Source organism: Acomys minous, assembly GCF_964271855.1.
Source record: "Acomys minous genome assembly, chromosome: 1".
Lineage (NCBI taxonomy): Eukaryota > Metazoa > Chordata > Mammalia > Rodentia > Muridae > Acomys > Acomys minous.
Genome location: NC_140483.1, coordinates 14,703,731 through 14,719,447, shown reverse-complemented (window position 1 = coordinate 14,719,447; position 15,717 = coordinate 14,703,731). Strand labels below are relative to the sequence as shown.

The 15,717-nt window shown below is 46.8% G+C and overlaps 1 long non-coding RNA gene across 1 annotated transcript; it reads right to left on the bottom strand.

Moving 5' to 3' along the window:
* Nucleotides 1–81: 81 nt before the first annotated feature.
* On the bottom strand, nucleotides 82–15,091 carry LOC311593819. The gene is made up of 3 exons (XR_014777841.1): nucleotides 14,982–15,091; nucleotides 6,884–6,938; nucleotides 82–3,163 (listed from the first exon to the last, which is right to left on the bottom strand). It is a non-coding gene; the product is annotated as an uncharacterized lncRNA (long non-coding RNA).
* Nucleotides 15,092–15,717: the final 626 nt, after the last annotated feature.

Sequence of the window (15,717 nt, the reverse complement as noted above, 5' to 3'; positions counted from 1 at the left end):
TGGGGGGGAGGAGTTGTGATTACAGGTTCTGGGGGCTGTGGAGTGAACTGAAATTGTCAACAATTTGTCATAGTTGTCATTATCTCCGTAGCTTTATTTCTTCCTTAATTACTGTGACATTCGCATAACATAGAATTGTCATTGTAGCACTGGCGATGTAGTTCAACAGAGTGCTTGGCTAGCGCGCAGGAAGCCCTGAGTTCAAATCCGCTATACTGACGGTATATCAATTCATCGGTATACTTCTGTCACTAGGAGCCCACAGTCATCCTTAGCTGCATAGCAAGTTCGAGGCCAGCCTGGGATACATTAGGCTCTGACTTTAAAAGAAAAAAAAAAAAACGTGGCTGGGCAGTGGTGTCACACACCTTTAATCCCAGCACCTGTGAAGCAGAGGCAGGCAGATCTCTCTTGAGGTCAGCCTTGCTTACAGAGCAAGTTCCAGAACAGGCAGGGCTACAGAGGTCGAAAATCTTCCTACCCTTTCTGGGCCTTGGTTTCCTCATCTGTGAAAGAACTGTATGATATAGCCTTCAGAGGACCACAGAGCAAATTACAGAGAAATAAAGGGCACTGGGGGCTGTGCAGACACTGAAAAGGGGGTAGCTGTGTTCCTTCCTCCGCCTCCCTTCTCTACTTGAGGCGCGAGTTTCATTTTGTTTTGTCCAACATTGAAATGACAGGCAATAATACTTGTCACACGTTTCCTGCTCTGTCCAGCGCAGGTGACTCTTATCAGTGGCATCAATAGTGTCATATGGAAGTTGTGGCCAAAAGTTGTGGACCTTGGGCATGCTCAGCACACTTGAAGGAGCCCAACCCTGCTTTAATAGAGGGTGCTGCACTGAACGGGACTCACAACTGACACACACAGGCCACTGGCTCAGTCTGTTCAGGCTGTCAGCACCAGGGGCAGGTACCTTACAGTGATAGAAATGTGTTTCCCACTGTTCTGGAGGCTGGGCAGCCCTAGAGCAAGACTTTAGCAGGTTTACTGTCCAGAAGGGATTTGTGTTCTGGTTTCTGTGGTGTGTCCTCCTATGATATCTACCTGGCAGAGAGCATAGAGTCAGGGCGCCTATGTCTGAGGTCTCCCCCTTCATCTCACCCATGAGACCTCTGTTCCTCTGACTTGATCACTGCTCAAAGGCTCCACCTCTTAATTGGTAACCTTAGGGGTGTGGATTTCAGCTCAGCAACTTTGAAGAGAGAAAAAAATGCTCAGACTACAGCATATGCAATAAAACAGCAAGGCCCGAATACTGAGCCGTTATCTGTGCTCGCAGGGTAGTCCTGCCTAGTCTGATCTGGGCTGTACATTTAACATTTAGCAGCCAGACGTGGTGGCGCAGGCCTTTAATCCCAGCACTCGGGGAGGCAGAGGCAGCCTCCAGACAGTAGCCATGGACAGTAGCGTCTTCATTTGTGAGGTAGATACATGCTGTAAAGCAAGCCTTTCCTTGCTAGGGCATGATGGCTAATGTTGGTTAACCACTTCGCTGCCTAGGAAGTCTACAGAGAATACTTCTAGGGTATTTCCAGAGATGATTGACAACTGAGGGGGTTTGCAAACTGAGGGGGGAAGAACTGCCCTGAGGGAGGACAGCATTGTGCAATAGGTTGGGGGCCTGGAAAGGGGTGGAAAGGCAAAGAAGGGGGCAAGCTCACATATCTACACGCTCCTCTCTTCTTGAAAAGGTATGCTTTTTACCGGCTGTGCTAAGGAAATCTGACTCTCCAGCCTTTGACGTGGACTGGCTCATCAGGGCATCTCTTGGATGGGGCTGCATCATTGGTTCTCCTTGGTCTCAGGCAGTGGCTCTCAACCTGTGGGTCACACACACCCCTCCCCGGGAGTCACATTTCAGATATTTACATTGTGATTCATAACAGCAGCAAAGTTACAGTTGTGAAGAAGCAACACAAATAATTTTATGGTGTTGGGGGGGGATGGGTCACCACACCATGAGGAACTGTATTAAAGGGTCACAGCGTTAGGAAGGTTGAGAATCACTACTCTAAGGCTTTCAATCTAAGCAGCTACTGGTTTCCCTGGCTTTCCAGCCTGCAGACAACTATTGTAGGATGAGCCAGCCTCTGAGTCTATAGGTCAGTCTACTAAGCCCTGCCTACAATTTTGTGTGTGCATACACACACACATCATCATCATCTATATGTATATTTGCATATTTATCTACAAGCATGCATGGGGTTGTTGGCCACTGGTCCTCGGAGACAGGGGAACAGAAGCAACAAACGGGGGATTCAGCGCCCTGTGAGCAGGAGTGGAAATTCCCTTTGGGGATCAGCTTCAGGGAGGCAGGCCAATTTTATTCACTGTGAAGAAGGATCTTGGGGTGGAAGGAGGCATTTCTATGGTGAGCAAAGGCCATTGGCTGTAGGGCTCAGGTACTGAGCCGCCTCATTTACATGGAGAGGCATTCCTGGAATCCCAGGTGCTCGCTAAGTAGAGAAAAGGAGTTGGACCTGTAGTTTCTCTAAGTTCTATGAAACATTCCCCTCAGGTAGAGGGTGTTGGGATCTGGGCTCCCCAGACAGAGAAGAGGAAACCTCGCAGACAAAGGGAGTCCATTTTGTCCACCAAGGTCAGGGCTTCCTGGTCATGGCAGACTGTGACCTTAGCAGCAGGATTTTCCAAAACACATGTGTATATATGCATATGTATGCATGTTTTTATATAAACATACATACAGTTGATAGATAGACAAAATCAATTCTACTTTAGAGAAACTTGATAGAGCTTTGCCAGTAAGTCGGAGCATTGGCAGCCGTCACCAAGAGATTATAGGCAGTTCACCTGGTGCCCCTTGCTGCTGCTGCGCTGCCATTGTTTTCTTCACACAATTGCATGGTTTTGCTTCTCTGAGGAGGATGTTTGTTTTCTTTTTGAGGGGTCTGCTCTTATCATTTCAATCATTAAACCAACAGTTCTCAAACTGGATTTACAAACCGCTTAATCTCTTAAATTGAGGCCTTCACAGACACCTTGCTTTGTGTGATGTACGGCCACAGAAACTCTCCATGTGCGCTAACCGGCTCTCTCTCTGGCTGTGAGGAAGTGCCTGTGAGGATCAGCTTCAAAAGACTTGTATTTAAGGTCATGATGTCAGAAGTTTGAATCCACAGCCACTTGTGCTTGAGCCTGTAGTGAGACAGAACATCATGACCAGGACACGCGACACAGGAAGCCTGTTCGGCTCACGGTGGCCAGGCAGCAAAGAGAGGAAGGGGCGGGTTTTCCAGTGCCTCCTTCAAGGAAATGGCTTTAGTGACAGAGCTTCCTCTCACGAGGCCTCACTTCTACTCAGAACACTTTGACACCAAATGTGTGTGTGTGGGGGGGGTCTCCCACACCAACAACCAATTATCTGACCTGCTAGACTCCATCCACTGTGATGGTCTACACTTGAACTCACTTCTAATACTAACTACCTGGCGTTATCGCAGACCCCGCATATTAAGGGCTTGGTCCCTTGAGACTTAACCCCCTCCTTCAAGGACAATTTCAAGTCTTTGATAATTTTACTTCTTGGGTACAAATTGAGGGGTCCCCTGGCCTTCTAGGGTGTGAAAACTGGTAACAGCTTGTGGATGGCAGAGGGAACACCACATTGCTTTTTGGCTTAGTACAAAGAAGATTACACAAGATAGAGAAGGAGAGCCAGGGGAGGGTGGGAAGGGGCTGGACCCAAGAGCCTCTTCGTGCCTTCAGTATCCCCCTGACATATTAGGGGCCTGGGGATGGGTGGGGGCGCAGGCTGGTGCGCTGTGTATTCAGATGCTGATTTCTGTGCCTCGAGATCTGGTTGCAGTCCTGATGCAGGCGTTGCAGTGACCATTGGTCGATGTTATGTAAATACTGTTCCCCAATCATCTCTGATTGGTGAATGAAGAAGCTGAGCAGCCTATAGCTGGACGAGAGAGGCCAGGGAGGCTGGACTTCTGATCCCAGTTGAGGGGTCTCGGGGAGGTTGGGGGGGACCACAAGGCAGAGGAGAAGAGGAGAATGGGAAAGGATGTAGCAGCCACAAGGAGCTCGCCATGTGGACTGACCTGATGGAGCAGAAGCCACCCAGGAAGGACCAATATGTCAGGTAATTCGGGGCACGAGGCTGGGAAGTAGCCAGCCTAGCGCAGAGGCTTAGAACAGAGGCACATCTGCCCAGCCCTAGTGCTTTAAAGCCTGTTGAATAATCTAACAGGTCTCTCTGTCTCAGTATTTGGGAGCTAGAGTGATTGACACATGCATGCATTCACCAGCTTGGAAGCTCTCTGAATTGGGTAGTTTATAGATTCCCCACCCCACCCCCCAGTGTTAGAGACTGAACGGCCGCTAACACACTAAGATGTGTCCTGTGCAGCCAGATCTTCTGGCGGCAGATTGAGTTTCCATGGAGGTTCATCCCATAGGCCTCGCTAACTAACCTTAGCTCCAGCTCTAGATGGGCTGGGCCCGAAGTCCCGGCTCCTAAGCATGATGCCATCTGACTGCTGCACCCCTGCACCCCACAGCGTCTGCTCCCTGGCTTCCTGCGCTGACTTCCCTGGATGACCTCCATAAGTACAAAGCAAATTTCCTCCCCTGCATTGCTTGTCTTCAGAGTGTTTGAGCACAACAACAGAAAGGACACTGAAAACACCCCCACTTATGCAAAACTGCGACCTTGCCAGTGTGGAGACTGCAGATAACCGAGATACGCAGACAGTACAGGGGAGGCCGGTGATGCCGGTTCGGCTCCCAGCTCTGCCTTCCTCAGTCGACATTTATTCTCCAGATCAAGGGAAGACAGGGTTGAGGGCTACCTCACACAGTGAGGAGCATTTAGCTTTGCAAAGCAACTCTACACGACACACTGAGAGTGTATAACCAATGCAGTCATCTTCGGGCACACAGCTATAGTCCCCAGCAGGGCTAACCAGCAGCAATTCTAAGCCAGAGACTTGATGCTGAAAGCGTAGTCCATCAATAAGTGCCCCTTCCCCCAGCCGCTGCCAATGTCCAGCAAGTCTCAGCCTCACAAGGAGCTGGCACGACTGTGCCGTAAGCGGTTGCCTTTCATTCTTCCCCATTTTCCAAGGCAGCTAGTTTCATTTTAACACAGCTTTGAGTCTAAATAAGAGCTCTTACTGTGACTAAGGGGGGTTGCAGTCTCAGCAGTGGCAGGGTAGCCTATAACAACCCAAACCAGGCAGAAACAAGAGAGTATCTGACTCCGGAGGAAAGGAATTGAGTTGTTCAAGGTCTTCTTTACAGCTCTCCCCAGGAAGCATAGACTGTGATATCTTGTAGACAGCGGGTGGGGGGAGGGTGGATGGGGGGGGGTGCGTGAGTGGGTGGCTAATACCACCAGTCACAGCCATGTTGGCTCTGGGTTCCACAATGTAGCCAGAGGGTCTGGACAATGAGAGAGGCGGGGCTGAAAAGAAGGCAACTGCAAAGGGAAGAAAGATACAAATATACAGAAAATTCTCCCTGGAATCCATGGCTGCTCCGATATGCATCGCTATATTGCAAACAGGATAATGACTGATAAGAGAGAGAATTCATCAAGAAGATGTGGCCGCATCATCAGCACATGGACCGAGCCGGGAAGCTTCTGCATATGCGAAGCGAGACTTTGCATTAATGAAGGAAGTAGAAAAAGACACAACAGTAGGTAGGCAGTTTAGCAGTGCTCTCGGGATTTGCTGAAAAACATAATCTCTCTCTCCTCCTACTTCACCCCACCCCAGCAACATACACAGACATAGATTTTAACAGAAAAACGCCATGGAAATATACTGAAAATAGCAATCCTTTATCTATAAATTCAGTTATATTCATTATAGTCCCAATTAAACTTTTTGGTAGAAATTGACAGATTGGTTATAAATTTTTAACAGGCACTAGGTGTGGTGGCACATACATGCCTCAAGTCCCAGCACATGAGCAGGAGCCAGTCAATCTGTATGTCTAACACCAGTTTAGTTTAGCTAGCTAGTTTTGGACCAACTAGGGCCACACAGTGAGACTGTATATCAGAAAAGAAAAAAAGAAAAAGAAAAAGAAAGAAAAGAAAAAAGAGAAAATTTAACTTGTACATAAAACATCTCAAATGGTTAAAATAGTTCTGTAATAGTTGGGAGTCTCACGAGCTTGATTGCGAGACATCTGGAAAGCTGTGGTGATCAGGGACAGACAGTAAGTACTGGGCTAAAGGCAAATCCGAGAATAGAGAAATCCTAGAGGTGGCCAGTTGCTTCTTGCAAAGAGGCTAAGGATATTTGAGAGATAAAAGGAAGTCTTTTTTTTTCTTTAAGATTTGCTTTCACTCTTTGTGTATTAGTGTTTTGCCTGCATTTATCTGTTCACCGTGTGCATGCAGTGCCTGTGAAGGTCAGAAGAGGGCGTCAGAGTCCCTGGGAGTGGAGTTGAGGACAGTTGTGAGCTGCCATGTGGGTGCTGAGATTGAACCCAGGTCCTCTGGGAGAGTAGGCGTTGCTCTTAACCACTGAGCATCTCTGCAGCCCTAAAGAAGCCTTAACGAGTGGTGATGAAACAATTGGATAAATGTATGAGGAAAATGAATCTTGTCCCCTGTCTCATAAATCTAAATGTAAATGTTGATAATATAAAGTACCGAGGAAAAAAAAAGCATACAAATAGTCTCATGGCCTTGTGTGCACACATAAACAACAACAAAAAATAAGTCTTTTCCAGTGGGCGACTTTATGAGATAATTTGATGTTGTTCTAAACCCCTTCCCCAAGCTCCTTTCTCTTCCCTTCCTCTCTTCCGCCTTTTCTCCTATCTGCTCCTCTTCTCTCTTCTCCTCCACCCCCCATCCTGGACCATATGTGGCCTCCAAGCACATGTACCTACCAGTAATAAAGCCTTCATTTCCATCTGTGTCTTTCCTAGTCTTTGGCAGGGTGCTCTAAGATGAAAGGGATACAAAAATATGAATGCATTTCAAAAGTATCATAGTAAAAGAAATATCTACAAAAAAAAACCCCCAAAAACAAAAAAGAACAAAAACCCAGTGTCTACAGGCTAGGGTGGGGCATGTGCGTAGTGTCTGCAAGGCCTCAGCTCTGATAACTAAACAGAACAGAACTACTCCAGTTACATGACAGTTGACATTAGACATAACCTACGTGAGAGGCATTGTGATAGTGATGCTGTAGAGACTGACTGCGAGGGATACTCAGGGCACAGAAAGGCTTGTGGTATGTTTTCTCAGGGTGTAGAATACATGGATATCTGCTTAAAATGAACACAAAAAGCAAAATAAAATACATACTATTGGACTAAGATGTCTTTCCCTCTTTTTATTCCCCCACTGTAAATATGTGGTATCTTAAATTGACCAATAAAATTTTAAGTGCTCATTTTATCTATTTTTTGTTGTTGTTTATCTTTTGTCCTCCCCCACCCCCATGCAATCTAAGATGAAAGAGTTTTTCTCAAGCTAGGAATATGGGAAATTTTATTTCATTTACTGTGTGTATGTGTGTTTCTGTGTTTCTCTTTAATCCATCCAGAATACTTGGAGATAAAAATGCTTGCTTTCAATGACATACAGAAGAGACTTTCTTTTGCTCTTGCACTTCTCTGAGCCCCTTCTCCTAGGTGCCTTCTTCCTTGGGCTGAGGGGAGACCTGACAGCAGCATCAGGCAGCCCTTGGCAGGGAGTCCATCAGCCCACAAAGGGCACTTACCTCTTCTGCACATCACTTCTTTCTCTCAGTGGCCTTGTTCTAATGGATACAGCTGGAAATGGGCTCATCTTCCAACTCATTATTTAAACATACTATAGTCCTTGCGATGCTTGAAAGAAGGCGGAGCAGATAGCGAACCAAAAGAATAGGGAAGTGCTCTTACAGGAATGGCAGCCATCTTGTGATGCCTGGGAAGTGTGTGTTGGATTACAGGCGCTGTGGAGAAATGATGAGAGAGTGAGCGAGCAAGAGAGCAAGCGAGTGGGTGAGTGAGTGAGTGAGTGGGTGAGCGAGCAAGAGAGCAAGCGAGTGGGTGAGTGAGTGGGTGAGCGAGCAAGAGAGCAAGCGAGTGAGTGAGTGAGTGGGGGAGTGAGCAAACGAGTAAGTGAGTATGGCTTTAGTTGGCACCAGAAATAAAGGCCTGGGATGGTTGGAAATCTGTGCAGCAGGAGTTGCCAGAGTCTGACTTAAAGCAGTATCTAAGTGATGGGCTCTTGGTACCCACGCTTTATCCTCCAGCTAAACAGCTGATCCCGGGACAAAGCGAAGAGTCACACAGACTGATTTCAGAATTCCCTGGGATGTGCGAATGCTCAAAGTGTGAAATAAACCTAACAAAACAAGCGAACTATTGTGTCTTCTCACCTGGGGAGTGGTGGGCTGGTGGCCGGTGCCTTCTGGATTCCTTCTGTTAACATTGCTGCCTGGCTCAACATATAAGCCCCACAAGAGGAGCTCGGTTTCTTGTCCTACTTCATAATTGTTGGTTCTGAGTAACGTTTGGCCAAATTCTAATCTACCCTAGGAAGCACAAAGATTTGTCACCTGTGAGGATGTTAAAGAACATGCCACAAGTCCTTGGGATTTTGCCAGCAGAGGTGCAGAACTACATCAGTTAGTTGGTATGGAGACAAGTTCTTTGCGTAGCCTAGCTTTGGTCAGCCTCCTGAGTCTTCTAGAGCCATTGTACACAACGCCCTTATAAAGCCACTGCCCAAGCCAGTTTAGCAAGAACCTCCCAGGGCAGAAGGGACAAAATATAGAGTGGTCCTGACTCCCCCGCCCCCCACTCCAAGGACTAAGAACAGGAGCTGAGAAGAGGAAATGAAGTTGAGATGGGGAGATGCTGTTGTGTGAGGGGAGACAGGAGTGGGAGAAGTGGGGAGTGGACCTGACCAGAATACATTGTATACATGTACAAAGTCCTCAAAGAACAAACTAAATAGTATTAATATAAGATAGATAGATAGATAGATAGATAGATAGATAGATAGATAGGCAGGCAGGCAGGCAGGCAGAACAAATGGAGACTGAGACCTGCCTGCGTCCCAGGCAGGGCTGAGTTCCTACCATCTTCTCACATCCACACACCTCCCCCTCCATCCCTGATTTGCTCTTCCAAGGTACCAGGATGTTCCTTCCAGGGTACCAGGATGTTCCTTCCAGGGTACCAGGATGTTCCTTTCAGAGCTAAAGTCCTAACATGTTTGCTAGTCTCCGATTTTCTTGACACATGCCTGCCCCACATTTTCTGACTTTGCCTGAAAATCATTCTCTCAGTAGTGCTTTTATTTAAAAAAAAAAAAAAAAGTTTTTTTTTTTCAAATGAAGCCAGGTGGTGGAGGTGCATGCCTTTAATCCTAGCTTGGGAGGCAGAGGCAGGTGGATTTCTGAGTTTGAGGTCAGCTTGGTCTATAGAGTGAGTCCAGGGCAGCCAGGGTTACACAGAAAAACCCCATTTCAAGAAAACAAAATGAAACAAAACAAAAACAAAAAAGAAAATTCAAGTGATTTTTTGTTGTTGCTAATATAAAAATAATTTAAAATATATTTCAAAAAATAGTGCAGTAACTTCATCTATGGTATTTCTAAATGTGCAATTGTCTCTGGTCCCTAAATTACAACCCAACTCTGACCCATTTTCTTCTGTTTATTTATTTATGACTCCACTTTAAATAGCATTCATTGTTTCTATAATTTATTGCCTGCTTCCCCCGCTTTCTCCTTCCACTTCCCAATTGCTTTGATTCCATGTATGTATGTACCACCACGCCTGACTACTCTAGTTATTTTTAAAATTATTGCAACACACACACACACACACACACACAGTAAGATTTATCACCATTTAGTCACTTTTGGCACAGTCTTTATGGTTCTAAGAGCATGAACTTTTTAACTTTTTTAAAGTATTAAAGATTTTAGGACATTTTTTTAAAATCACAGAACAATTGAGCAGAAAGTACAGAGAATTCCTTAAATTCCCTGTCCCTGGAACTGGAGAGATGGCTCAATGGCTAAGAGCACTTTCTGTTCTTCTAGAGGACACAGGTTCAATTCCCAGCACCCACAAATGGTATAGTTTCATGTGACTGTCCATGAGCCATGAATGAGTACTGAACCATATGCTCACCTTTTTCTTCTTGTGTGCTGTACAGCACCGGCACACGGTATCAGGGCTACTCTGTCCTTGAGAGTTTGCACACTGGTGCCTTCTTTATGTCACTACGATTGGGCTTTGAGGTCATTGTATGTCAAATAAGCATCCGGGAACACAAACACTGTAGCACTGAGCCAGCTGAGCTGATGAAACGGAGAAGGCTGCTAAGCAGTGCAGGGTAGTTAGTACATACAGCATGGATGCCCTGGGGAAAGGGAAGAAATGTCTGGCTGTTCAGAGTGGGATGGTGGGAGATTCTGTCATGTTACTCAGAATGGAGAACTTGAAGCATAATCTTATTTTTGGCATTTTTCTATGTGATGTGTGTGTGTGTGTGTGTGTGTATACACCGCTGCATACACATGTGGGCTATAGTTGACTTTTGGGTAATTGAAATTCTGGAAAGTGAAACTGGGTAAGAAACTGTTTGAAGCTCCTCCCTTTCCTCCAGACCCTGGCAACCACCATCCACTCTCCACATGACTTTAGTGATTATGTATATTATGTATGTTGAGACCTGCAGTGTTTGTGTCTGGTTCACTTCATTAGCATACTGCCCTGGGGTTGCTACCTGTAGCATGGATTTGAACCTTACCGTTTTTCTTTTTTTCTTTTTTTCTTTTTTTTTTCTTTTTGGAGACAGGGTCTCTCTGTGTACCCTTGGCTGTCCTGGACTCACTTTGTAGACCAGACTGGGCTCGAACTCACAGTGATCCACCTGCCTCTGCCTCCCGAGTGCTGGGATTAAAGGCGTGCGCCACCACGCCCAGCTACCTTACCGTTTTTTAAGTTGACTACTCTTCCACTGATTGGATACACCAGAACTGTATCCTATTCATCTGCCAATGAATAGTTGAGTCTGGCAGTTTTAGCTATTGTAAACAGCACTGCTATGAGTGTGCAAATGTTGGAGATCTTGCTTTTAACTCTGAGTTACACACCCAGAAATGGAATAACTGCACCTTACAGTGATGTGATACTAGTTTTCATTTTTTAAAAAAAAGATTTATTTATTATTTATAAAGTATTCTGCCTGCACATACAACTGCAGGCCAGAAGAGGGCATCAGATCACATTATAGATGGCTGTTAGCCACCATGTGGTTGCTGGGACTTGAACTCAGGACCTCTGGAAGAGCACCTAGTGCTCTTAACCTCTGAGCCATCTCTCCAGCCCCTAGTCTTCACTTTTGAGGAGCAGTTGTACCGCCTTCCCCAAGGCCGCAGCATCCTACATTTCCTAGGTTCTCCGATCTCACCAGCACTCATTTTCCTCGCAATAGCTATCTTAATGAACATGCGATGTCACGTTCACTCCTTAACCTTTAATGAAAATCGTGGTGCCCCTCTCAAATGCTAAGCAGGTACTTCACTGTTCATTTCTGCAGTTCTCTCCTCAGGACGTGCCGCAGGGGTACATTTTTCTCTCTGATTTAAACTTAACGGGTCAGGTTGGCGTCCTCAGCTGGGAGGACAGCTTAGCCAGCAGATGTCTGAGCTTCCCGCGGAAGTGTAGACAGTTCTCACAAATTCCTTGGCTTGTGAGGGGTCTGTCTCTTACTTCCCCCAGAAAAGCTGTCCTAAGGATGTGTGAGTCCCCCAGAGTCTTGAGAACCTCGGTAGGATTCTCACAGTGTGTCTACAGGTCTTACGTTCTATGAGCATGAGCAGAGTGCTAGAAATCTTAACCTCTCTAAGAAATAATGAAGGGTCCCGAGTCTGCGATGCTGCAAGGTGGTTCTTGTGAGGATATACACACTGTCTCACACAGTAACGAAGCATCCTCAAACCACCAAAGTTAGCGAGGCGCAAGTGGCACACATTTTTTCTCCTTCTGGTCCTGGTCTTTAGGAGGTGGCGGTCCAAGGCCCTTGGGAGACAGGAAGCAGCTTCCTTGCCACTAGAGGGCGCCAGCACCCTTTGTTTCGATTTCTGTATAGACGTAGGGAGGCACGCCTTTCCTGTTTTGCTGGGCCTGCCACTGCTCTCTTTCAGCCCTTCAGAGGGGAGATCCAATTGAAGGGGACATTTCTCCCCAGGATCCGGGGTGACGCCCCCCAGGAGATCAGGGTCCTTGTGGGAGGCAGGCTAAGGGCTAAGTGGTCCCTTGCAGGTCACCACTTAGAGCTGGGGCAGGGAAAACATTCACAGGCTTTTCCTCACTTTTCTGAGTTTTCAAGAACAAAACACAATTTCAGACCAAGAGAAAGGTGCGCTGATGTCTAGGTTGCATTCTCTGTGGTACTTTCTGGAAAGCCGAGCTCTGTGTGGGAGGCCCTGGGCACCCCTTTTCTTGTCACTCCAGTGCAACCTGCCATGCATACTTGGATCATGTGAGTCTCCTAAGGGCTGCCAGCTGAAGCCCCCCCCCAAAACCCCCAACCTCCCCCCAAAGAAGTACCTACCCTTTCTTAGGAGATCCAGGCCCCCTTCTTAGGTGGCCCCAGAATCTGCCTGCCTCTGAACACTTTATCTGGTCCTCAAGTAGGCAACAGACAAACCACAAGCTGAGAAAGTTTCCATCAGAAGGCGTCCTCAAGAACCACCTCAGTTTTAACACAGTGATGAGCTGACAGTTTTCATTCTCCTGTGCAGAGTCCCGGAGATGCGGCACCTTCCAGTATCCCACCTCACTCTACCCCTTGCTTTCCAGTAAGGCCTCCCCACCTCCCAGTGCTGGTGCTGGGTGGTCACACAGGGGTTTCAGACACCAAAAACGCCCTCTGAAAGAAACAGCGACCATTGGAAAGGAATAAACAGATTACCTGGTACTTGCCCTAGTTGGGGTTTCTGTTGCTGAGCTGGAACACCACAGCTAGACTTCGGGGAGGAAAGGGTTTGTTTCATCTGACAACCCTCACGTCTCGCTCCATCACTGAGGGACGGCAGGAACTCCAGGCAGGAAGCAGAGGCTGTGGAGGAGTGCTGCTCACTGCCTCGCTCCTCCTGCCTTGCTCAGTTCAGCTCTTTTATACAATTCAGGATCTCCTGGCCAGGGGTAGCATCACTCAGAAAGGGCTGGGGGCTCCCTCACCAATCATTAATCAAGAGAGTTCTCTGAAAGGCTTACCCACTGGCCGGCCCACCTGGTGAAGGCGTTTTTCTCAATTGAAGTTCCCTCTCCCCAGATAATTCTAACTTGGGTTGGGTTGACAAGACTCTAGCCGGCACAGTGCTCTAACTTGTTCAATAGTGTCTGATGATGTGGAGCCAACATCTTTTAGTTTGGGATGTTGGTGAGAAGGATGGTTGGGGGGGGTGGACTGTGGACTATGAGCAATTGACCAGGATGGAGGCCTTTGTACAGCCAACCAACTGGCTGTTCCCTGAGATACGCTGCGTTGAATATTGGTCCAAAACACACCCATGTTCTAAGTCCCTGAGACCTGGGACTATGCTGCCTGGTGTGTAAAAGGGACTGCGCAGGTGTGTTCGAGTTAATTGTCTCAGGATAATGAGATCATGCTGGGAAGGGTGTCCTTGTGAGGCAGAGACAGGAAGAGCTGAGAGTTAACAACAGAAAACCAAGAGGAGTTGTGGACCACAAGAAACAGGTGGTGTAAGGGGACAGGGTCTCCTCTGGAAGGGATGGCAGCCTGTGTGCACCTTCGTTAAAACCCAATGAAACTAATTCCAAAACTATGACCTTTAGAACTACTGGGTTTGTGTTCATTTATTACACAAGTGACAGGAAAATAGAGACAGCAACTAACAGTGTCATCTTTCACAAGACAACAAAGAGCACCCCCCCACACACATATACACACATGCATACGCACTTATACACTTAATACATACACGCACACATAAATACACACATACACACAGAAACAGAAAGTCAGAGATAGGGAGAGAAAGAGACAGAGATATTTGTGTTCATATGTGTGTGTGTGTGGATGTGGATGAGAGAGAGAGAGGGAGAGAGAGAGAGAGAGAGAGAGAGAGAGAGAGAGAGAGAGAGAGAGAGAGAGGAGAGAGAGAACACTCTCCCTATGGATTCCCTGGCTGCAGATTCAAACAATCACAGACCAAGAATACACGAAACAAATATGTCATCTATACTGAAAGTGGCTAGACCTTTTTCTTGTCATTTCCCCTAACCAACACATGACTTAGGATTTGTGTCATGTTAAGCATTAGAAGTTATCTAGAGATGACTTGAAGAGTTTAGTGGCATGTATATAGAATATATGCAAAAAATCATGCCCTCCTCCATAGGGGACCTGTCCATTTTCTGGCCATAGTGACTAAAATGAGGAGACATGTAAGATAAACACATGTCATATTTACGCCTGCTTAACTGCTTTTCCTACTTTTAGAGATCTCCAGGCCAGGTGTTTTACAGGCAGGTCACACACATGTGACTTACCATGAGAGGCCCCTGTGGGAGCAGATTCATGTAGATGTACCTTCTTGTGGCTCAGTAGCAAAGCTCTTGAGAGCTCCAGGGCGGCCATATTGGTGGTTTCCCACCTTGGTACGCAGCTGTCGGCAGGACGTGTCCTTATGATTCTGTCAAGAGCAGCAGCTGTCACCCTTCATACCGCTGTGACCTTTAATACAGTCCCTCATGTTGTTGTGACCCTCTGCTATTGTTTTTAAATTATCTGTATTATCAGTAGGCCCAGCTAGCGATCATTTAAGACACAGACACTCGATATATTTTAAAATAGCCTTAGCTAACCTGGGGCAGGGCAGACATTAATCCTCTAAACTACTTCTCATAGTGGGGCCTCAGGCCTGGGATCTCTGCCTCAATCCCACGCCATCTACTTCTAATGACTTCTATCAAGCTACCTCCCACCCATAATCCCAAATACTTGCTAATGTTCTTCATCTGGGCCGGATTCTCCATCCACGCTGACCATGTGCTTCTCCTCCAGCTAACCCATGGCAGCCTTCCTCTCCTTCTGGGGATCCTCTGGTCTCTCTTCTGATCTTTCTTCTTCCCAGAATTCCTCTCTCTCCTTTTGGAACCTTAGCCACACCTCTATCTCCTCTGCCCTGCCCAGGTGGGATGGCTCATTATTAATCAAAAGGTGGTCACAGAGACAGCGAGCAGTAATTAGCATCAAAATACATTAGACCCATCCTCCACCACCCAGCCATCAAAGTATTTTCCTTGTTACTTCATAACTGTAAATTTGCTACTGTTATGAATCACAGTGTAAATATCTGGCATGCAGCATGGTCTTAGGTGACCTCAAGGGGTCACAACCCACAAGTTGAAAACCACTGATCAAGAGTCTTTCTCCCTAAATCTGTTTGCTGCCAAGTCTCAGTGGATTCTTCTGATCAGATGTATCACCTCTTGGCATGGGAGTAGCCTGTCTATTCTCAATATCTCTCTCTCTCTCTCTCTCTCTCTCTCTCTCTCTCTCTCTCTCTCTCTCTCTCTCTGTGTGTGTGTGTGTGTGTGTGTGTGTGTGTGTGTGTGTGTGTTTCGAGACAGGGTTTCTCTGTGTAGCCTTGGCTGTCCTGGACTCACTTTGTAGACCAGGCTGGCCTTGAACTCACAGCGATCCACCTGCCTCTGCCTCCCTGAGTGCCGGGATT